The sequence below is a fragment of the Bactrocera neohumeralis genome, chromosome 4, assembly GCF_024586455.1.
Source record: "Bactrocera neohumeralis isolate Rockhampton chromosome 4, APGP_CSIRO_Bneo_wtdbg2-racon-allhic-juicebox.fasta_v2, whole genome shotgun sequence".
Classification (NCBI taxonomy): domain Eukaryota; kingdom Metazoa; phylum Arthropoda; class Insecta; order Diptera; family Tephritidae; genus Bactrocera; species Bactrocera neohumeralis.
Genome location: NC_065921.1, coordinates 73,895,077 through 73,921,038, shown reverse-complemented (window position 1 = coordinate 73,921,038; position 25,962 = coordinate 73,895,077). Strand labels below are relative to the sequence as shown.

Sequence of the window (25,962 nt, the reverse complement as noted above, 5' to 3'; positions counted from 1 at the left end):
TCGAAGCTTTAATACCTTCAACAGGTGCTTTACTTATAACTTTAAAGGGTATAAAAAAGATTTTTATTTAATTTTTTTTGGTTTTTTGTTTTGATTGATCAGCTTGCGCAGCTATATACATATATATGTATATTCCATAGTAATCCAAACTGAATAATTTCTTCAAAGATTGTACCGTGGGCTAGGATAACTGTCTATGTTCCCCCGACAGTCGTGTCTAAGTAATCGGAACGGATCTGAATTTTTATTAAGCCAAGGACTGTCAATTCGACGCCATTCCTCAAAATTACTTCAAGAATGTTTTCTGCCGCCACAACAACAACAACAATAGTTTATGTAAATTTTCGTGAAAATATATTATCGACTATATAATTTTCCATACAAGATATTGATTTTGAACTTCAATTAATATACAGCTATAGCCAACTGTGATCTGAGTCCACAAATTAACAGCTTAGTCGGCTCAGCTCGAAACTCTGATAATTTACATATAGATTAGGGTGGGTCAAAAACCAACAATAATTTTTTCCGCCTTTTTGTGATCTCAGTCCACAAATTAACAGCTATGTCGGCTCTGCTTGAAACGCTGATCATTAACATATACATATATTAGGGTGGGTCAAAAATTCTTTTCCGCGTTTCACTTTGAAAAATATGTTCTTTGACACTGCAAATAAAAGCTTTCAACCAGGTACATATATGTTTGGTTGTATATTAGGGTGGGTCAAAAACAACCAATTATTTTTTTCGCTTTTTTGTAATCCGAGTCCACAAATTAACAGCTCATGTCGACTCTGCTCGAAACGCTTTTGACATACATACATATATTTTTTTTCCGCTTTTTACTTTGAAAAACTCGCTTACCACTACAAATAAAGTCTTTCCAAGTAAGTGCTTTTAACAGGTCCTCCGTCTTACAGTTTCCTATTTTTGTCAGAAAATTTTCATACAAGTACTTGATTTTTGATTTTTTTTTCATAAAAATTCAAAACTCGCTTCCAGCTACTTGCAAAAAATATCATGTCATAGATTTTGCAGGAAATTGAATTAGTTACAAAATGGTTTTTAACGGTTTTTACCCAACCGTTTAAAAGATAGATGATTATTTTAAGGTGAATTTATTTTTTTATTAATTTTTTAACTCAATGAAAACAAATTTTAAATGCAAATCTCACACCCACCCTAATATATTTTAATTTTCTTATAAATTTTGAACTAAATGAAAAAAATATTGACATTTTAAATTGAAAAAACTTTTCACTACCCAATATATTCTAATGTATCCATTTTTGTTATAAGGTCTCAAAACTTTACCCTGTTCAGGGTATCAAAAATGATATAGTGAATATGTAATATTTAACTGGATATATCGCCGTATCAATATAATTTCAAAATTTAAGTTCTCTTAACTTTAAGCCCCTAAAAAGTGATTTACATTTTGTGTTATTAGCATAATACTTATTATTACAGTTACATTTAGTATAAAATATTATATAACAAGCCGACGCGAGATTTACATCTGCGAAGAAAATTTACGAAACGAATTCGTGTCTAACGTAGCCAATCGATCATATTCTACCACGTTACACTTGAAGAAATTAAAGCCATGAATAATTCTTAACTGCATAACTAATGGAGAAATTTCGAACGTTTATTATTTATTAATATGGATATGGCGAATGAAAATATTAAATAAAAAAAAATCATAGTATGATGAAATCTATCGGAAACGAGAGTTAAAATAACAAATATTGAGGTAGAAATAATTTATGGGCGATCTGAGGTATGTTTGGAACATAAGAAGCTAAGTTTCCACCAAATTTCATTAAAAGAAAAAATTTTTTGTACAAGATAAAAATAAAAAACCTAAAATCTTATTTATTTGAATTTTTCACATAAATTTTGAGGTTAGGTGAAAAAATTTTATATGCAAAAGTTATAGACATTTTCATTACCTGCAACATTCCCATATCACTTTTTACTATAAGAGTCTTAGTTATGCTGGAAATCGTTATAAACCATTCTTAGGCCGGTTTTTCAATATCTGGTTATCAGCCATTTACCATAACTACTTTGATCCGTACAGAATATTTTATTTTAACCTAAACTTAACGTTCAGCTGTCTTTAATATTTCTTATTTTATTTTTCGTTTCCGTAGGTTTTCAAACTTGAATCCTTTATTTCCAATAATTTTCAAAGCTTTCTGCGCTAGTCTAATATAATAGAGCAAGTCGATTTGTAGGAGGCAGAAAAAACAGAAAAATCTCAGAAAAAGAAAGCTCTACAGCTCACTCTGAACAACTTTTCTTAACAAACTATGAGTCTAAAATCGATTTCGAAGCAGCTATTTTGAAGGCGAAGTTTAGTTTTTAGGCGTTCTAACATGTTTTCGTCATTTTTGGGATATCTAAATGGAATTTTTTAATAATCATAATTTAATATAGATTGATTGCCGGTATCGCTCAGATAGAGCAACCATACAACCGATTAATGAGATTTTTTATAATTTCGAAAAAAATCAACCGCCACTAATATTCACATACTATATATATATATGTCCATATCGTCTCCTAAAATGCAAAACAACGTGTCATCAAAAAAACCAAAATAGAGCTTTTTACTGCTTACGATTTACTACATCTTATTACAAGTATTTGTATGTTTGCGCAAAATTTTAAGTTTCCGCTATCAGATATATCCAATATCCAATATCCAAGTTGCTAAGGAGAGTATTATAGTTTTGTTCACATAACGGTTGTTTGTAAGTCCTAAAACTAAAAGAGTCAGATATAGGGTTATATATACCAAAGTGATCAGTGTGACGAGTAGAGTGGAAATCCGGATGTCTGTCTGTCCGTCCGTCTGTCCGTCCGTGCAAGCTGTAACTTGAGTAAAAATTGAGATATCATGATGAAACTTGGTACACGTATTTCTTGGCTCCATACGAAGGTTAAGTTCGAAGATGGGCAAAATCGTCCCACTGCCACGCCCACAAAATGGCGAAAACCGAAAACCTATAAAGTGTAGCCCCGCCCCCTTTTTTTGTACATATTTATATACTATAGCTATGTCAACCAAACTCTATAGAGTCGTTTCCTTCAGGCATTACCATATACAGTTCAAAACTGGAAGAAACCACGCCCATTATACAAAGGTTATGTTCAAAATCAAAAAGTGCGTTAACCGACTAACAAAAAACGTCAGAAACACTAAATTTTACGGAAGAAATGGCAGAAGGAAGCTGCACAAAGGCTTTTTTTAAAAATTGAAAAGGGGCGTGGCGTCGCCCACTTATGGACCAAAAACCATATCTCAGGAACTACTCTACCGATTTCAATGAAATTCGGTATGTAATATTTTCTTAACACCCTGATGACATGTACGAAATATGGGTGAAATCGGTTCACAACCTCGCCTTCTTCCAATATAACGAATGCTATTTTGAATTCCATCTGATGCCTTCTCTGTATAATATATAGTACATTAGGAACCAATGATGATAGCGGAATAAAACTTTACACAAATACGGTATTTGAAAAACATGTAAATGACGGATAATGAAATCTCGATTATCACTTTATCATGCGAGAGTATAAAATGTTCGGTGACACCCGAACTTAGCCCTTCCTTACTTGTTTTCAATATGATTGGTTTCTCTACATTTTTTTTTCGCCTGTAAACTTATGAAAAGTGATGTTACGTTATTTTGCATTTTAGGTGACAATATATAGTCCCAAAAATAAAAAATAAAAATAAAATTCAAGGCTTAATTATTGCACCAACAGCATGTGGTACGTCAAATAACGTGACAAACCGCTTTTATTCAATTAAAATCATGCACCTTCATGTGCTTATATATGTTAAAAATTAGATTGGATTAGAGTATTGCCAAAATACCATAAATGCTTTGCATATTTTCATACAAAAAATACATAGAAACATGCATACATACATACCTATTGAACATTCATTTAGTGAGTTTAAGTGCCAAGCGCCTATTTTCATGCTAAACAATCGTCAAAATTAACAAAATCTGCCAACGTCACGCATGTGACCATGAAACAGCGAAAATGCAAGATTTCCTATTAAAGAAACAAAACAATAAGATAAAAGCCGGTAAACATGTACATAAATATGTATGTATACGGTCGAAAAAAACTAGTGTTGCAACAAAAACACAAATACAAATCTGAAAGTAGTTTTCCGAAACAAAGTAAATACCACAGAGAAGCTGTGGCGGCGCGCCAGAGAGTTGCTGAGACGAGATGAGCGTGAGTGTGTAAGTTATGTGTAGTGTAATTAAGCAGAGAGCGACAGGTGAGTGTGGCGGCGCATGAGAGCTGCTGCGATCAGCTGCGTCGCTACAGATATGTGGTTATGTATATATGGATATTGTTGAAAGAGCATATCATACATATGTATGTATACTATATGTACATATCTATTGCTCGTTTAGGTTGAAGGTGGGTTAAGCTGAGCTGTATTAGGTTGGAGGTGAAATGCCATGCGTTTGCAGAAAAATATGAACTTTTAGTTAAACTGAAATGTAAATTATGTAAATATTTACGAAAATTTGAGTTGTTGGAAATGTTATAATTAAAATGGAAATTATTTAAATTAAGCTTATATTCAAATATTTGGCTGAGTGTTGAGGATATTGGTCAGATAGTAAATTTAATAACGAAAAATTGGAGAGATCACATGTCGATGACAATCAATTCGGTTTAGCGACTCCATGATCCAAGTGATCCGGTATGAAGTCAAAGTGTGTGAGGATTTCCAATTGTTCAGACACGAGTTCTTTTACAAATCCAGAAGTCTGACAGCAACTTTTTAAGTCAATCACCTTTTGACGATGTCTCCGGCACTATGTGCAAGATGGCGTTAAGTGGCATGGTTGGAGTGGACCTTAATGTGTGTACCACAAAAGCTGAGGCCTCCCGTTGAACGCTCTCGAGTTTCTTTGCAGGTGTGGTCTTTTCTAGAAACTTCCACCACATAAACACTCCATAGAACATAAGGGCTTGACTATAGTGCCATAAAGCCAGAGGACCACTCTCGTTGAGTGACCACACCTCTTGTCAATGGCTCCTCTATAGCAGTATAAGGTAATCGATGCCTTTTTTGCTCTCTCTTCTATATTCGGCTTTCATGAGAGCTTCCTATTCAGTATGAGCCCTAGATATTTCACTGTATTCGCCGGTTGCAGACGGATGTCTCCCATTTGCTGCAGCCGTGCCACTGGCATCTTATATTTTCTAATAAATATAACCATCTCAGTATAATTAGAGTTGATGGCGAGACCACTTCCGACAGCCCAATATGTTACGACTCTGAGATACTTTTGTGTCAACTCGTACACCTCGGTACTCAGGAACTTTCCTTCACCCCAAAAGAGCTATATCGTCTCCATATATAATCATCTGGTAGCCACGATCCTCAAGTTTTTTAAGCAGATCGTTAACAATCAGGATTCACAGAAGAGGAGAGAGAACTCCACCTTGTGGGGTTCCCCTACACACATTTCGTCAAGCACGTGCGGTACTCCTCTCCGTTTGTCATTTCTACCGCACAGAAGACTAAAGATGCTTTGAGGTTTAATTCAACCCCCAGACTGTTCAGAGTAGTTACGACTATTTCCAGCAGGACGCTATTGAAAGCTGCTTCAATAACTAGGAAGGACCCAATAGCAAAAGGGAAGGACCTAGAAAAAAACTTCGGAAACCCTAAAAATCATATACATAAACGACTGAGTAGATTTAGGAATGTTCGTCTGTGCCATCACATCGCTGTAAATACGAGAACCATTACTTCAGTTTGAGATGTCAATCCGAAATTTTTCACATAGATCACCATCTAATCGGCAGACATGCCAGTAGACTAGGAACATCATATAAAGTATATTGTAGAAGTCAGGAAATAGAAGTGCAGACTATCAAACATGTTCTATGCGATTGTAAAACTCTTAGTTTAAAGGAATAGAAGAGCAACTAGTCGTCGAGGGTTTCTTGACGACGTCTCAGAGTTTTCGTACTGATGAACTTCAACTGAAGCACGTGGTGGTTTAGAGAGGTGCCGATAGAGTGAGGGTGGTATCATACTGGCTCCTAAAGGCCTAGCTGCGTCGTAAAATAGTCATTCTTTTTATCTACCAACAATTGACAGATCAAACTCAAGTCGAGCTATGCAAACTCTTTTATTTGTCTATATATCTTCATGAAATTTGGTATCAGTTATTATCCAAGACATGTCTATAATCTCCCAAAGAATTTTACCGATCAGACCACTATAGCATATAGCTGCCATACAAACTGATAGTTTAAAATCAAGTTAAAGTTCTTTGCATAGTCTTTTATGCTATAAAAAATGCACTTGTGTCAGAGAACATCAAACTTTCAATCTTCAATCGTCAAATATGATGTTCTCTGGTTTAATGTTCTCTGGCTATAGCTTCGATGCCGCCGAAGTTAACATTTTTTTATTGTTTTATTTATTTTTTGTTGAATAATTTTCAATTTGTTCTTTATATTTCTACTTTTAAATATAATTTAGTTTTTTTTTCCTCGTTTTTATAACGTTTTCTAATCTGGAATAAGTACTGAAGTTATGAAACACTGCGATCGTGATTGATCAGTGGTGTGTTCGGTACATACAATTAATATTAATTTATTACCGATTTCGATATGTTTTTGAAACTCTAAATTATATAAGTACATATTTTATCAAAACAATGACAAATTTCATCAAATTTACACCGTCTTTGGTTGCTATATTTACTACTTTGATTTTTTTTTTGAAAATATTAAGCAAAATAACTGTATTTACATATTCACACACTTACTGCAACAATTTCTATGCTTAAATGTTTTGTTATTGTTTGCTTTATATTCATTTTCTTTTTAGCAAATCATTTATTCTTTTCATACAAAATATGTCAAGCTAAATTTGGTCGCTATTTGATAAAAATTTGCATAAAATATGCCGCGCTTCTGTAAATTTAAATTGCCGCACAAAACATCAACATCAATTGGCTGCAGAACGCAAAAAACAAGAAACACGAAAAACGTTGCAATTGTAACGCCACCAGCCCCACTCAAATTCAATTAAAGCTACCCACCCAAACGGTGTGAAGAAACGCCTAGAAAACGCTCAACTCAACGGCGACGTAGACCGACAATTTTTGCAAATTTATACAAATTTTACTCAATGGCAAATACGCCAATTTCGCCTACTGCGACGTGCGCGTCAACAGCGACTGCGCAGTTGACCGCGCTGCAGCTGCGCTCTCCATTTGGTATGGCAACACGATTTTGAGCCAACGTCGGCTGCTTCGACTGCGCTCGGTCGTTGCGCTGCGATGCGATCGTCTGCCTGGCACCGACGTGCACATACACACACATTCGTGTTTCTGCATGTACATATGTTTATGTGCTGTCTTGCTGGTGTGCTTGTTTGCTTCACTTCTTGCTGTCGCTTGGCTGATCGTGAGCCGGTCGTCTTGACTGTGCCGCATTGCCGTTGTTGGCCCGGCTTCAACGTCGCTTTACGCTAGCCCCATAACGAGTATGTGTGTGCACCAATTGGTGGTGGTGTTGGTGGTGGTGTCTCGTTTGCTTGGTTTGTATTTTCTCGGCCGCAACGTCAACTCCAAATTCAGTGCAATTTTGTACGCTTTGACGATCAGTCGGTTAAGTCGGGAAAATAGCGAGCTAAATTACTAAGCAAAATAGAATTTGCTTTTCAGTTATCAAAGTGAACGGGTGAACGAAACGTGCCAACAATTGTGGCAAACCAACAACGCTTCAAACGAAGGGGAGCAGCAAAGAAATTTTACGGCGATTTTTGCAAATATTTTTCTGCGTAACTAACAGATTTCCTTTACAATTCGCACCAATACGAAGTGGTTATAAAATAATTCAACGAAGTGCTATTGACATGGAACAATGTTCTTAATACTGTTAACCTGACGCAAGCCAATAACTGCACTGTTCGGGAGTGTCAGTTGCAGTCGTAAAAGCATTTCGAAATAAGATTCTTATTTGGTGCGCTCTATTTAACGGTTTATTCGTGCTGGTTGACGGAAGCGAAAATTGTGCAAACGAAAATCTAATACCCGATCGAATAGTGTGTTTATTCGACAGTTTAAAATTAACTAAAATTTTGTTTAAAAAATAAAAAAAGGAAATTTTAAGCGATTTTGTGAAAAAAAATTGCAGCTATAAGTATAAAGGTGAGTTAAGAGAAAGAGATATTAAAATTTTAGTGATGAATGAAAAGTTTATTTATGAAAGGAGCTTAAGTGTGTTAATTTTCATTAATATTCGAAAGTTTCGAAACTTTTTTCTTTGTAAAGAAATAATTTAATTAATTTATATGATTACACTCTATGACAAAATCGACTTTTTTCTGGATATTAAACCCAACCAACTTTTTCGAGCAATTAAGTCGTAGAGAAAAAAATAAATCCTGCGTTTTTCGAAGTTTGTCCCCCAAAATCGAAATATTTTCTCACGAATTTTCGAATTTCGAAAATTGAGCTTATTGAAAACAACATTTTTACCTGAAAATATCGACATTATCTACGCGCTCTTCTTGATTTAAAGGTATATAACACTTTTCAATGAAGCTTATACGAGAAATACTATATGGGATCAAAGAGATCTGTCGAAAATAATACATATAATGATGCTATACAGTGCTGTTTAATAAAAGAATCGCACTGGTCACATGAAAACTCATATCAAACAATAATATTTGAAAGAAAAAAATGACGTCAGATTTTTATGTGACTTCAAAACATATGTGTATTTGTTTAAAAAATACAAACATTTCGAGCAATCATCGCTTAATGTAGAAAAAACACTTAAAATTTTCATGAATATTTGGCTTATAGAAGGAATTTTTTAAGTAAGTCTCAAATAATAATCGGATAGCTTACCTGCGTTTCATAACCCTTGATAGCGCTTCTCCATTAAGCAAATGGGTCGATGGCACCTCGCGCCTTGTTCGTCAGCCAAGTTTGCCTTAAAGAAATCCAGATGGGCATCCAGCGTACTTTTAGGCATATATTACATCCCAAAGTTTTACGAAGCATTATGAGTCCATTTATTAGGTTAGGTTAATCTGGTAGGACAATAAGTCAAACGTAGATCAGTTTTGGTCGCTTGCGATACCAGATGCAGTTCAGTTGCTAGGTCCATGAGGAGGATACCTGCGCTTGATGCGAATTTTAACAGACTCTGTAGCCTCAATATCTATACCTCCTCTTGTGTATTATACTGTGGGTACCCTAGATGCTTACAGCGCAGTCTTTTCAATGCGGGACCAGTGCATAAGAGATGCTCCATTATTTTCCTGGTGCCTTGCTCTAGACATTTTCTGCAGTCTTCTCGATCTGTCAGCCCCATTCAGCGAGCATGGTAGCGGCATTCATTTATTAGTTTATTTTTCTTATTTATGGTTTACCAGACAATTTTGTGCGACGTTCACAACGCATTTCCAGTTGAATTTTTGCTGATCATTCAGTTTTTCTTCAATGCTTTAATTCTTTATCAGTTCCCTGACTTATGCACCTACAAATATTCTCTCTTTAATTTTTGTCTCGCTGAGTTTGGGGAGAACAAGTTTGTGAATAGAATCCTGATTCTCTGTTTGATTTGAACACTTTGGCACAAGTAGTTCGGCATTATGTAGCATGGTCTGTTGGCCGTAGACTAGTTTGGACTGTTTGTAATGGCTTTCTGTTTGCCTTAAGCAAAAGTAAAAATTACTTACATGAAACATGCTTATTAGTTTGTATTAAATGTATATTTTTAAATGGTGGCTACTCTTCTTATTTTCAAAAAAAAAGTTTATGCATTTGTTTTTCATAAAAGTTAATATTAAAAAAATAATATTTTTAAAAAAGAAATTGAAGCTAAAATCAGCATAAATTTGGTAATCTGATTAAAAATACGAAAATACTTTTTCGACTAACATATATTAATAAAATTCATACGAACAGTGTGAAAATGAATAAAATCGGATGATAATCTCGTACACCCCCATATAATAGTACTGTTAAAAATAAATTAAAAATCAAAAACTAAATAAGTCAGCGACTTAAAAAATTGTCTGCGAAGTGCTATGAGAAGACTTCATAGGAGCCAGGAAAAAAATTGGACGATGGGCGTGGCACCGCCCACTTTTTGGTGAAATTCCCTAACTCGGCAGCCGACAAAATTTTTTATGTGGCATTCTTTTCATAATTCCAATGTCACAACGTGAAAATGTACGAAATTGGACCACGCCTACTTCCCATATAATATCGTTTTAAATTCCACTAGATTCTTTCACTTTTCAGTACACAAATCGGGAAATAATTGATATAACGGGATAAAAGTTTGCACGAATAATTCCTTTAGTGTATGCCACCGTATGACCAAAAATTATTCAAATCCAACAAAAACTATTTAAGCCCCTAGGTACCGAATATTTGGACCCCAGTACCTGTAGTTGACTTTTTACCGAAAATATCATTGAATGTCAGATTTTTAACTGAAATTCAGAGAAAATCCTTTCTTCATATTAGTTGGCTGTCTGTGTGCTACATATGGGTTGAATGAGATCAATACTTCCTTCCATAAACGTAATATAAAGATTTCGGAACTTAGAATGAATAAAATCGGTTAAAACTCGACCTATACCGAGTAAGCAGTTAGCACCAAAATCATTAAAAATAATTCAAATAAATTCATATTTTACTTTAAGTAAAAGAAAGCAGCTTAAGTTAAAACCCACAGGGAATCATTGATTTAATCAGCATGGCATACCATTAAAATGCTATAAAAATCAAAAACGATAAAAATCTTTTGAATAAGATTAGAAAAAATTCATTTACACCGCCGTTTTACTAGACGTTCCTAGAAGCAATACGAGCTAAAGAAAAACACACAAGTGCACAAAGCAGCAGCATGCCAATCAAAAAACAAACGGCTGCAAGAAGAATGAAAAATCTTTTGCTGCGCCTGTTTACCTGCAGGCAACGATATTCTTCAGTGTTTTTCCGCTGCCCACCTGTTTGCTGCGCACCTACGCATGCGCAGTTGGACTAACAACCAAACAGTTTCCTACAACAACAAATTGTATGCATACACATATTCACAACTCACACAGACGCATTCGTTACAGCTTCCCTTGGCTGCAGCGGCGCATATAATGCCTTGCATTTAACGAACTCTGCGCAGCAAGTGGTCTTTCTGCTTGTGTTGTTGTTGTGCTCAATGGTGAACATTTCCCTTAATGACATTATTTGCTTTATGGTTTTACTTTACACATCTTAACGGCACTGTGAAGTTCTTCGCTGCTCTGTTGGCCGATTGTGCATCTGCGTTCATTTGAATTTGGTTGCTCGCGCATTCTTAGCGGCCAGCATCGGCGAGCTACCTGCGTTGCTGGTGTGAAAGGTAATATGTACCTTTTTGTATGTTTACGTTGGCGTGTGTACTTTGAGTCCTTCACAAGGCGCTGTGACTAATTGCGTGTTGCGCACTTTATGCTGCGTGTTAGCTGCCATTGATTTTGCTCGTAAATCCAACTTTTATTCGATTTTCGGAGAAAAGCTGCTTTCGTTTAAATATTCCTCATTTGCGGTGGACAGTTTGCTTGTATGTGTAATGTGTAAATTTTGGAGTTTATGAGAAGTATCAATTACCCTTTGCCTTGCGTCTCAAATGGTCTTCATTTGAAAATAAGAAATATATATAAATCAGTTTTGTAATTATAAGTCGTCACTTCTTTTAAGTGATATGGGAATACAATAAGGTTGTTTTCATTTTAGCAGATGCCCTGAGTCTTAGGATGGAATCTTTTGTGGAATACTTGGTTTCGGTATAAAACAACAACAAAAGCAATAATAACATTAGTATTAACAAAAAGTTATGACAACAGCAGTAACAACAGCTACTAATACTGCTAATACAACAACAGCAAAAACAACAACAACAATAAACAACAAAACAACTACTAATACAACAAAACAAAGCAACAACAACATTAATTATAATAATATTTTTTTATTGTTAACAAACAATTAGACAACAACAACAAAAGAACAACTAAAACAACAAAATTAAAATTTACAACAACATTAATTATAACATTATTTTTATTATTAACAAACAATTAGGGAACAACAAAAAACACAAAAACAACCACTTATACAACAAAAGCAAAATTAAATTAAGAACAACAACAACAAAAGCAATATTAGTAATATTATTATTCGAATAAAATTAGGACAACAGCAACAAAGAAAAATACTAATATATCAAAAAAAGAACAACAATAAAAATATTTTTTTTTTTGCGGGTGAGGGATGGAAAATGCCTTCCGCTGTGTCACAGCAATATTACCATAAAAATAATAACAACAATAATACTAATATTAAAAAAAATATTCTGACAGTAGCAACAACAACAACTAACACTATCATTACTACTAATATAACAACAAAAACAAAGCAACAACATTGAAAACAATAACAATCATAATAAAGAAAAAGTTACAACAACGAACACTACTGAAAACAACAACAATAATAATAATAATAAATAATAACAACAACAACTATAATATTGATAACCAAAAACTACAACTGATATTATTATTACAATAATAACAAGAACAACAACTATAGCTACTACAGATACTGAGCAGTACTGTATCAGTACAAGAACAACAATATATGTAACTACTACAATAATGATAATATTAAAAACAAAAAATCATAAAAATAGTAACAACAACAATTAATACTCATGCAAGAACAATAAAAAATGCAACAACAACGATAAAAATTAAGAAAGTAACAGAAAAAATTATGACAATAGCAACAACAACAACAACTACAACTACCACAAGTACTACTAAAACTACTACACCTAATGTTATTACAACAATAAAAAGAACAACAACTATAACCACTACATCTACTGACACAAGAACAACAACAACAATATATGTATAATAAAACCAACAACTAAAACTTATACAAGAACAGAAATAAATGTAACAACAACATTAAAATAAGAAAAGTAACAGAAAACAATTTTAAAACCACAACAACAACACTACCACTAGTACTAGTACTGCTTACTAAAATAATAGTTACAGCAAAACAACAACAAAAACAGTTATTTGAATAGTAACAACAACAACAACTACTACCACTAGCGCTACTGAAATAAGTAACACAGCAAAATAACAACAAAAACAGCAAGTTATTTGAAAATTGTTCACAAATTACATTAGTTTCCTAATTTTGGCTAATTTTAACGAACATAATATTATTATAACATGCCACTATTTACCACTTTGTTAATAAATAACAATTGTTAGCAAATAAAAAATATTTTTCGCATCTAAAGTGCTTGTCCAAAAATCAATTAAATGCAGTTTTTTAAGTGTCAATTAATTTTATTTATTTCTGAGATACATACATATTTGACTACTATATTTTTGCAGTCAATCAAACTCATTTGCTGCTGTCATTTGACCTTTAAATTATTTACACTCAAAGGCTTTTTGAATTTTCGACTCTTATAACTAATTTTTGCTTTTGCTTTCATATTTCTTTTATTTTAAATGTGAATATTTTGATATTTCAATGCATTACTATATATTTATATACATATGTATGTGTATATGTATGCACATATGTATAGTTGTTTGCAACACACTTTATTAATTCGTAATAACCTACAAGTTAATATAACAGTGGTTTTTCCAATTGAAAAAAAAAAAAAATAAAAACACCTGCCGCAGTAGATAATATCAAAGCAATGTTAAACGCGTAAAAAAAAATAAAATTTACTGACCCCGACATTGTCACACACGTAATATTCATGTAATTGAACACGTATTTATATGTCGACGCGTGTATATTTAGCGCTCATTGTAGATGGAAGTAGGCGTTCTGGTATCCGCATGCAAGCAGGATTTATTTAATATGTACTATATATATGTATGTATGTATGTACGAGTGTATGCATATGTATTTTGAGGCGTGTAAATTTTCTTTATCGCAAGCTCGAATGACATGCACCCAATTGTAATGTAATGCATATGTAAAGTTTTAAAAATCACTTTTTGTCATTTATATATTATTTAATTATAATTTTCGCACAGGTGGCAACCTTATTCTTATATATTTACTGTTGTAGGTGTTATTCTTTTGTTTGATAGTAGTATTTCCATATTCATTTTAATGTTTTTTCAAACAATTTTTTAAAGACACAGTCTGGCAACTCTGCTTAAAAATTTCAATGGCAAGCATACTAAAACTACTCTTGTTTAGTACCTATTTCTTTTAACAATTCCTATGTATGAAATATCTATTTTAATGAATTATATTTTTCGAACAGGTGGCAGCCTTGCTCATACATTTATATTTCCACTTGTGGGTGATGCTAAAATTATTTAGTTTGATAATAATATAGTATTTTTTGTCATTTACATATATATTATTTACCTATAATTTCCGCACAGGTGGCAACCTTATTCTTACTTATTTACAGTTGTAAGCGTTATTCTTTGGTTTGATAGTAGTAGTATTTTCATTTTCTTCAATTCGATTTTTTTTCGTACATTTTTTTAAATACACAGTCTGGCAACCCTGCTTCAAAATACTTCAATGATAAGCGTGCTAAAATTGCTCTTGTTTAGTGCCCAAATTTAAGAATTCTTTTTTCATATCTATTTTAATGCATATTTTTTGAACAGGTGGCAACCTTACTCTTATATATTTTCTCTTAAGGGTGGTATTAAAATTATTTAGTTTGATGTTAATAATGCTATTTCTTTTTTTCGCAAAATTTTTGAAGTAGTTTGGCAACTCTACTTAAAAATATATCAACGGTAAGCAGTGTAAAAACTTCTCTTGCTAATACCCATACCCATTTTGTAATAATAATTTTGTCATAGCTGTGCCGTTGAATTATAATTCTCAAACAGGTGGCAACATTATTTTTATATATTTGCAGTTGTAGACATTGCTAAAATTCTTCTCTTTGATAGTCTTATTTTTGTCCTTCTTTATAGAATAAACTTTTTTTTGTACTTAAAATTCTCAAAAAGTTGGCAACCTCATTTTCATAAATTTGCAGTTGTCGACGTTGCTAAAATTCTTTATTTTGATAGTCTTACTTTTATCCTTTTTTATAAAATAACCCTGCTTGGTACTTAAAAATTTCAAACAGGTGGCAACCTCATTATTATATATTTACAGTGGGGGGCCCAGCTGAAATTCATCAGTTTGATAGGCTTAGTTTTGTCCGTCTTTATAATATAAACTTTTTTTGTACATAAAATTCTCAAACAGGTGGCAACCTCATTCTTATTTATTTACCGTTGAGGACTTAGTTAAAATTTATAAATTTAATAGGCTTATTTTTTTTCCTTTTTTATAATGAAAACTTTCTTTGTACTTAATATTTTCAAACAGGTGGCAACCTCATTATTATATATTTTTAAGTCCTGTTAAAAATCTGCAGTTTTATAGGCTTATTTTTGATTTTTTTTATAATAAATTTTTTTTGTATCTAAAATTTTCAAACAGGTGGCAACATCTTAAAAATTTTATATGCCGGAATGAAACATATGTACACTACTATAAGTTTTGAAGCCCATGCAATACAAACAAAAATCGATCATTTTCTGCTTTTCAATTTCACCTTCTCCACATGGCCATACATACATATGTATGTATGTACATATGTATAGATATATTGTGTATTCCTAGAGGTATGAGCATATTGCGTAATGTTTCATTATGACCTTAAGTAGAGAAATAGGGATTCACATAACTTCAAGTTCGTACTCAAAATTAAAATGCATTCCATTCATGTCTCCGAATTCCCCTAAGCACAGAAGCAAGGAAAAAAGCGATAAATACGTGCAAGTTTCCGAAATTACGTAGTAAAAATTGAAGGACGAGGCAAATGAAAACTGTTAATATAAAAACAAAGTACTAAATACAGTTTTATGGGCTTCCCCAGTGAAAGTAAAATGAGTTTAACAGCATGAGTTGTTGTTTTTAGTTGGCAGCTGGCTATAGTAAAATGTGATGTACGGCACAAAACCTTGTTCCTTATGCTTTTATGAAACACTTTTGTGAATTTAACACGCAACATAACTGCAGCTGCTGTGTAGCATGCATTTCATGCAACAACAATAGTGAGCAATGAAGCTGCAATGTAGCAGTGCGCGCTTATCACACCGCTGCGCTTTTTCAAGCTGTAAGCTACGCTGGCGCTGGCATATGCCAAACTACTCCTCAATTTGTATACGTAACCGCAACGTAGCCGAATTGGTGTTGACACGCTTCTGTGTGTTTGCTGCAGCAGACTGCCATGAACCGCTTTCGACAAGTCAACACTGATTACATAAAATTAAAATTGTGGAAGCAAAAAAAACAAATATTTTAAATGCACAAGCGTTATTAGTGGCAAACAATCATCAAATATGCAGATGAAAAGCAAAAAGTAAAAAAAAAGAAATAATTAAAATGAAATTAATACAAAACCAAATGAAACCGAATTTTCGTGGCTTGAGCTGCGAGCAGACGCTTGCAAAGCTAAGACACAAGCAGGTTGCCAAAGCGATTAGCGCTAAGTACTAGAGACGCGCACACACATTTATATAAATATACATATACATACATATATTTATTTAATTTTTGAAATATACATATCTGAAACCACGCACGATCCGGTTCAACACAGTTATCACAAAGCAAACACCACCAGCCAAGCACAATTTCAATATTTTTTTTTTTAATTTATAACTTTTAGTTAAAATGCACAAATTGCGTTGCTCTTATGAAAAGACGACAATTCACAGAAAACGAGAAAACCCAACAGTAATCATTAACAGCATCGTTAACAGTGTTGGCTGTGTTGGTAAATGCACGCAATATGCGCCAGCTGCGCAGGTTCGCCGCTTAAGTCTTTTGTCTGTTGCGCGTTTTAACGCCATTACATTGCAGCCGCAAATTTTATGGTGATTAATTTTTGCCGATTTTACTAGTTATTATACATGACAAAACATTTCAAATTAATATTTCATCAACAAATGACTTTGGAAGACTGTAGCTGCGCGAAGTGATGACTGCCAAATGTTGTTGCCTGCCAGTGCGTTATAATATTTTCAGCTAAAGTTTTAAATAATGAAACCTAATTAAATAAAATAAGAAATATAACTTTTAGAAGCAACATTTCTTACTGAAAATCTAACTTTTAAATAACTGATATTTTAAATCTCAAATCAGCTCACAAAGCGCAACTCTAACAATCAATTTTCTAATAAAATAGTGCTAACCAAAAGCCTTCTAAAACTGCTCTTATTTAATAGTCGTTTGGTAATAATTTTTTATGGCTGTTTTATTGAATTATAATTTAATTTTTTTTTATATATTTGTTAAAACTCTTCAGTTTCATAAGCTTATTGTTGTGGTACTATATACTAAAACTTTTTTCTTTATTTTTTAAACAAGTGGCAACATTATAATGTTTTTTATTAGAAAAATCTATTTTGATCACTTATTTAATTGCCATTTGGTAATATTTATTTTTTCGTGGCTATTTTATTGAATTGTAATTTTCAAACAAGTGGCAACATTATTTAAATATATTTTCTTTTGGAGACATTGTTAAAGCTCTTCAGTTTCATAAGCTTATTGTTGTGCCACTATATATTAAAAAAATTTTGTACTTAAAATTTTTAAACAGGTGGCAACATTATAATTATGATTTGAGGAAATGAAATATTTAAAAATTTGATTTGGTTACTTTTTTAATAACCCATTTGATAATAATTATTTTTTCATGGCTATATCATTGAGTTATAATTTTTAAACAGGTGGCAACCTATTTTATATATTTTCTTTTGTAGCCATTGTTTAAACTCTTTAGTTTCATAGGCTTATTATTATTCTACCATATATCAAATAATTTTACGTACTTAAATATTTTAAAACCAGTGGCAAAGTTAATCTTTTTTTTTTTTACAAGGAATGAAATATTTAAAAATTTATTTTGTTCACTTATTTAATATCCATTTTGTAATAATAATTTTTTATGGCTATTTTATTGAATTATAATTTTCAAGCAGATGGCAACCTTTTTTTGTTATAGTATATATGTATGTATGTACATATGTATGTATATTTTTTTGTAGACTTTGTTAAAACTCTTCAGTTTCATAGGCTTATTGTTGTGCTAATACATATGTATGTGTATGTATGTACATAGTATGTATATTAAAAGTTTTTTGTACTTGAAATTTTTTAACAGGTGGCAACATTAAAAATTGTTTTGATCACTTATTTAATACCCATTTGATAATAAATATTTTTAAGGCCATTTTATTGAATTATAATTTTCAAACAGGTGGCAACCTTATTTTTTCTATATTTTCGTTTGTAAACGTTGTTAAAACTCTTCACTTCCCTAAGATTATTGTTGTACTACTCTATGTTAAAAATATTTTGAACTTAAATTTTTTAAATAGGTGGCAACATCATAATTTTTTTACGTCAGAATTACGCTCGCAAATAAAAGTACTTTTACGAAATTAAGTTAAAAAGCTGAAAAAGTTAATACGTCAAAAATTAAAAAAAAAAATCTAAGTTGTGTTAGTTTGTTAGCATACTTTACCACATGTTATGTATGTGAGAGAAGATTTTGTTTTTTGTAAAATATTAAAATAAAACTTTGTTTAATTGAAATTTTCACCTAAATTTTGAGGCTATGTGAAAAAAGTGTTGAAACAAAAGTTATAAATCATCTCACTACCTATAACTTTTGCCTTAGAACTCGTCTTGCAGTTTTGACGCCAACAGAGATAAACCGTTTTTAGCACTTAAAAATCAACCAAACGCTATCCTTCCTCTCCCCAACCGCTGATTGAGCTAAAATTATATTTCTTTTCATTTTTGTTATTCTATACTTTCTTTCCAATGAGTTTTCTCCATTTCATTTCAGTTTTTAACATTTTTAAAGGCTTCAGCATTGGCTGGCCTTATAATTGTTATTTAAAATCTAAAAATAGATAATTTTTAAGCCGCATATGTGCTTTAAGGGCGTTTTTATGCGCGTGCCTTTCTAACCAATTAATGAGGCGCTACAAAAGAAATTCGCCGCATTTCCCTACAATTCGAGCCAACATACAAAAAAAATCTTGTTCGGCATAATTTTTCTTCGGAAGGCTTATTCGTTGCTAACTTAAGCACGTACTCAAAAAAAAAGGCATATTTCACGTAATTACTTTATACATACAAATGTACATACATATATTTTTAATGCAAATACATATGTATGTATGTATGCTTTTAGTACTACTGTAATCTATTTGCCGCGCGATCTAGCAGCACTAGTCTGCCGACTCCAATTATAACTGCCACTCAGCCGCTCCATATACTACATATATGTATGTATATCACTTAATTGCTCTAATTTCAGCTGCTCCATAAGCTGGCGCTTGAGTTTGTCTTATGTAAAACGAAAGTTTGCCCGTCAGCTGTTGAGTTTCATATTTACTTGCATACATACATACATACATATACATATTTGTATTTAATGTGTCTTTTACATAATTTTTCCTCAACTCAATTATAAGCACTTTAGTGCGCGGCAGACTCAATTAAAACTCGACGCTTTTCAGCTTTTGCTGTCGCTAGCAGAATACTAGGTGACCGCTGCTGATGCGCATGTGTGAGCGTGTGTCGCAAGGCAATGAACTATAACACTTTGTAAGTGCTTATGGAAATTGCATAAGAGTGTAGAAATATTAGAGGAAAACATGGGCTTTGGCTGTATAGCGTAGCATGGCAAATGTTGGGCGGCATTAAGCTGGATTAACACATGCGTGTTAACGATGAAGTGTGGTTTAAAGAAATAAAATTAACAAAAAAATTAGAAATAAAAAAATTTTAAAAATAAAATTAAAATTAGCAAAATTTAAAATACATAAAAAAATTATAAAAAAATTAAAAATAAAAATATTAGAAATTTATAAAAATTAAAAAAAAAAAAAAATTGAAAATTTAAATAAATTTAAAAATATGAAAAATTAAAAATTAAAAAAAAAATTAAAAATTATAATATTTAAAAAAAAAATTATGAAATATGAAGAATTAAAAATATGAAGAATTAAAAATGAAATTAAAAAAAATAAAAATTAAAAAAAAAATTATGAATTTTAAAAAATATGGAAAATTTATATTTTTTATGATTATAATTAAAATTTCATATAAGATACGAATTTCTGTCTGCTCAACAAGCTAGCAATATTTGCATATTTCAGCTAACGGAATAGAGCATTTTTCTGAAAAAAAAAACAACAATAAAAAATAAAAATTACAACTGTTTAAAATTATTTAAAAGTAACTTTCCAGAACAAAAATTTTCAAGTTTGAAAGCAACACATTAGCAGCGCTAACATATAGTTCTCTATAATCAACTGCTAATAAATCAGCTTGTTGATTTATTTTATGCCCTGTTAGGTATGTTACTTCCATAAAATATTGGTTATAAATTATATTGTGTTTAATTTTGGGTCGTAGTATTATATCAGATATATATTTTGAAGCAATTTATTTCAGCAAACGTAAATTTTTTACTAAGTTTCAGGCATTTCTCATAAAGGTGGCGGGTGCAAAAGTGAATAATTTAAATTTTTAGTTTGTGAGCAGAAATACTATAACTTGCTATAATGTTTTCTAATATGCATTTGTAAAAAAATCTAAATATTCTTAGGGTTGCCAACATACAATAATTCAATAAAATTATTTTTTTTTCTTCTTTTTTTAACTTAATATAATGTTTTCTGATATATAATTATAAATAAACCTCTATATATTCCTAGGGTTGCCACCATTCAATCATTCATTAAAATAAATTTTTAATATTTTTCCTGCTTTTTAAAGATTGACATCCATTTGTGAAATTCAATACTGGTTTATTCGAAAAAAGTGACAGTGTTGCCACCTATTTGAAGATTTTCAATTAGAAATTATATAATATAAAGAAAAATGTAGAATAAAAAAGTTGATGAAAATTACTGTTAAAAATTTTTTCCTTTTTGCTTAAAAAACGCAATTTAAAAAAATTGTATTTGTAAACGGTTCATTAACCTTTTTTTTTTTTTTGAAAGATCGACTTTGTAAAATCTTCTAGAAATTATTTAATATAAGGAAAATTTTTGAATAAAAAAAGTTTAGGAAAATGAGAGTGGAAAAATTTTTGTCAGGGTTGCCAACCTTCAAAAAAATAATTCGACAAAATTTAATTTGAAAACGATTTGTTTTATTTCCTTTGTTATTTTTTGAAAGATTGCCATTACTTTGTGGAATATAATACTGTTTTACTCGAAAAAATGTTGCCACCTATTCGAACCTTTCTTCCAGCAATTGTATAATATAAGGAAAATTTTTGAATTAAAAAAGTTTATGAAAATTGGCTTGCAAAAATGTTTGCCAGGGTTGCCAACCTTCACAATAATAATTCTACGGAATTGAATTTGAAAACGGTTTATTTTATTTTTATTTTATATTGAAAGATTGCCATCACTTTGTGAAATGCAATACGGAGTAAGTGTATTCGGAAAAAATTATAAAATTAATAAATAATTATTTTTGAAGATTTAGAAAGATTTTAGAACAGAAAATATATAACATTAAAAAACAAAAAAAAGTTTAAAGAAGTTTAGCGTTGAAAAAAATGTTTGGTAGGGTTGCCAACTTTCAAAATATCGACCGTAAAATTTTATTTGTATACAGTTTGTTTCCTTTTTTCTATTTTGCAATGCTGAGTAGGTAAATCCCTATAAAGTTAGAATGTTGGCACCTATTTGAAGTCTTTTAGACAAAAAATAATAATATATTGAAACAATAAAAATTTAGAAAATTTGATAGAGTTGCCAACTTTCAAAATAATAACTCAGTGGATCTTTATTTGTTTTATTATTTTCGAAAGAAATTTTTATTTTATTCGAAAGATCGCCATCACTTTTTGAAATGTAATACTCAGTTGGTATTTCCTTATAAAGTAAAAATGTTGCCACTTATTTTTTAATTTTCTTTTTTAAAAGATTGCGATATAACAGCGCAATACTCAGTTGATATAAGTATATGGAAAAAGTTAAAATGTTGCCACCTATTTGAAGAAAATATATATCATAATAAAAAAAAAAGTTAAAAACAGTTTATGTAAGTTTAACGTTGAAAAAATGTTTGGTAGTTTTGCCTACTTTCAAAAAAAATAATTCAATGAAACTCAATTTGTAAACAGTTTATTTCATTCTTTTTGTTAAAAGATTGCCCTCACTATTGATTCGAAGCATTAAATTCAACTTTATTGGTTTACTAATTTGCCCAGAAGGAAGCGTTGAAGATAGTACCTCAGTTCAAATAAATAGAAGTAGTACCTTAGGTTTCTGAGATATCACTCCAAAATTTTACACACGTCATTTTCTCTCTAAGAAGCTCCTCATTTGTCAGAGATGCCAATATTGAACCACTATAACATATAGCTGCCATACAAACCGAACGATCGGAATCAAGTGCTGTATGGAAAGCTTTTTCATTTGATGAGATATCTTTACTAAATTTGGGGTAGATTATTGTCTAAGGCCATAAGGCTATCTGCAAAGAAATTATTTAGATTGGACCAATATTAGGTATAGCTGTCATACAAACTGATGGCTCAAAAACAAGTTCTTGTATGAAAAACTTTTTTGTTTGATGAGATATTTTCAAAAGTTATGGGGTATATTATTGTTTAAGGCAACGCTACAATATGGGAAGAAATTGTTCAGATCGGACCACTTTAGCATATAGCTGCCATACAAACTGAATGATCGGAATGGCAAAAAGTAAGCTGGAATACAAAAATTGAACATTTTTTTTTTAATACATACTTTTCCAGCAACTACTGTCACCTCAATCCGTTTCATCAATGTCAACTATAATAATTGCACACAGCCGATTGCAAAGCCATTGCCGCCACGGTGATGACGAACCTGAACCACCAGCAACACAGCATAGCTGGAACAACTTCATTAACCGCTAATTTGTGGTTGCACATATGAATAAACAGGCCGAGAGTAAAAGTGCAATAATTTCAAGTGTATTTAAAGGCAGCTAAAAATAACCGAATAACTTGCCAATTGGCGAACACAAAGCAACAAACAAAAACAAAAATGTATATATATACATATATAGTACATATGGTATATTGCAGCCAAGTGTTTATTTTTGTTGTTGTGCTGCGGTTGCAGTTTCTGCCTGCACTCGGCCGTGCACTTGAATTCCCATTGTAAAAAAATGCTAAAAAATGCCACAAAGTTTCACAGTCACTTTCATTATGTTTTCTCCAATTTTCTTTCCGCTTTTCGGCGTGCAATTGGAATTTGTGTTCGTTTCGAAACTGGTTCTAAGCCGCATTTTTCCACAAACACCAAACATCGGCGGTAGATTAATCTTTTTAAGCGCTTCTTTAATTTAGACAGCCACACCTGCAATAAGCTGAATTTTTTATAACTTTTTTTTTGGCTGTGCGTGCAGCGAAATGCATGCATTTCTCAGTGGCTATCAAACTGTCAGTAGTTAATAAAATTTGAATTATTAGCTATCAACTTAAACTGCTTGTAGATAATTCAATGCTCGTTTATTTTGTTATTTTTGTTGTTGTTGTAATGCATCACCTATACATTTCTCTTTTTAACTGTCTATTTAGCATAGTTTATTTGTTTTTCTTTTTTAAGGCAATTTGTTTTCATGAGCTTTGATTGCATTGGCAGCGATGCATTCGAAACTTTGTTGTGTTTGTTGCATTTCAAATGAAAGTTAGTGCCGAATTTAATTTAATTCAGCTGTACTTGCTGACTGATGACTGTAGCTTTGAAAATAAAAGCAGAAATCTGTAATTATTTCAACAAAATTAACGGATAAAATCAACTAGTTAGTAGTTGAAGAGACTTTAAGCCTAAAACTATAACAAAATGTACGCTTTCATTTGGAATATTATAAAAACAAAAACAACAGTTAACTTTGCCTTCACCGAAGCTATAATATCCTACACAGTTGCATTTCCTATAGCATTGAAAGGTATACAAAATCTTTATCTTGATTTTGCTCCGGCAGTTTGTATGACAGCTATATGTTATAGTGGCACGATCTGAAAAATATATACACGGATTACAAGTTTGCTTTAGTTAGTACTCCATGCCAAATTTCGTGCAGATATCTTTGCAAATAAAAAAGTTTTCCATACAAAAACTTCAGTTTGGTCGGTCAGTTTGTATGGCGGCTATAAGATATAGTGACCCGATCTGAATGATTTTTTCGAAAATCGTAGCGCTGTTCTGAATAATACTATGCGTCGAATTTCATGAAGACAACTGCTCAAATAAAAAAGTTTTCAATACAAAGACTTTATTTTTGCAGGTAAATTTGTATGGCAGCTATGTTTTATACTAATTTGATCCACGTAAAATCTTCGCAGATTATAAGGCTGCCTTAGGCAGTAATCTGTGCCAAGTTTTGTGAAAATATCTTTTCAAATAAAAAAGTTTTTCATAGAAGAACTTGATTTTGATCGGTTAGTTTGCATGGCAGCTATATGCTATAGTAGTCCGATCTGAGCAATATTTTTGGAGAATGTGGAATATATGTATGTAGTACTTCCTCCTAAATTTCGCGAAGATGTGTTGTCGAATAAAGAAGTTTTTCTTAAAAGAACTGGATTTTGATCGGTCCGTTTGTATGACAGCTATATGCTACAGTAGTCCGATCTGAACAATATTTTCTGAGAATGCTGGAATTCGCTAGGATAGTATTTCCTGCTAAATTTTGCGAAACTGTCTTGTCGAATAAAACAGTTTTTCAACAAAGAATTTGATTTTGATCGGTCCATTTTTATGGCAGCTATATGCTATGGTGGTTTAATATACTAGTATGCGTATATAAAAATTGTTAACGCAAACTTAATATCTCCAAAAATTATGTTGGAAACATTTTTGGCGCTACAACAACAACAGCTATTACGATGAAAATTTTTTTTATATTTCTAATACTGAACACTTCAACCTTTTTTCCCAAAATACTATTTCTGACACTTTCCAAGAACAATTTTTTTATTTTTATTGCATTTCATATTATTCTGAACACCAAAGACGAAAAAATAATAAAAATAAATAAAATGAATTTTCAAAATTGGGTCAGCGTATACAAACATGTCTTTTCTAATACATTATAATCATTTTCAAAGACTCTTTAATCGATAAAAAATTACAATAAATGCCATTTATCACAGCCCTAAACAAAACACTGTTTGATTTGCAACCTAACACTGTTCGTAGCTAAATATGCCAAGCAACTGTAAATAATGTAGGCACATAACACAAAAGCCCCAAGCAAGGCCAATCATTCTGCGCAATAATAAAAAAAAAAAAAAAAAAAATTGAAAGAAATGTTAAAAATGTAGAAAATGCAGAAAGATAGAAAGTAAGTTTGCTGCCAATGTCACTCAACTCCACACTCAATGGAGCGCAAACTCAAAGCGGTGCGCATGCGTGCTCACTGCTGAGCGCCGTGAACCACAAAACTAAAAATTTATTTGTGTGTGTATGTGTGTGCTACACATAATATTCGTAATATACATATGTATGTAATACACAGTGTGTCACCAAGCCATTTTTGAAAGTGATTGCGCTGAGGTGTGTAATACGAGTGTGTCATGCATGTTGGTTGCTTAAATGTAGTAAAAACGCTTGATAATCGAATGAGTGGAAAAAATGGTTTCTTAGGTTACGGTTTTGATTTTTCATGGCGTAAATAATCAATTATCATTTATGTAATTTGTGCTTATATTTCCTGTGCATGATTCGAAATATACCTTCTTGAAATTATATCAAGACTTCTTCTA

The 25,962-nt window shown here is 31.8% G+C and overlaps 1 protein-coding gene across 1 annotated transcript in view; it reads left to right on the top strand.

Moving 5' to 3' along the window:
* The first annotated feature begins 7,740 nt into the window (after positions 1-7,740).
* LOC126756671 (patched domain-containing protein 3) overlaps positions 7,741-25,962 on the top strand; it is a 72,330-nt gene continuing 54,108 nt past the window's right edge. The window contains 1 exon segment of the mRNA XM_050469907.1: positions 7,741-8,231. The gene's annotated coding sequence lies outside the window, so the exon portion shown is untranslated.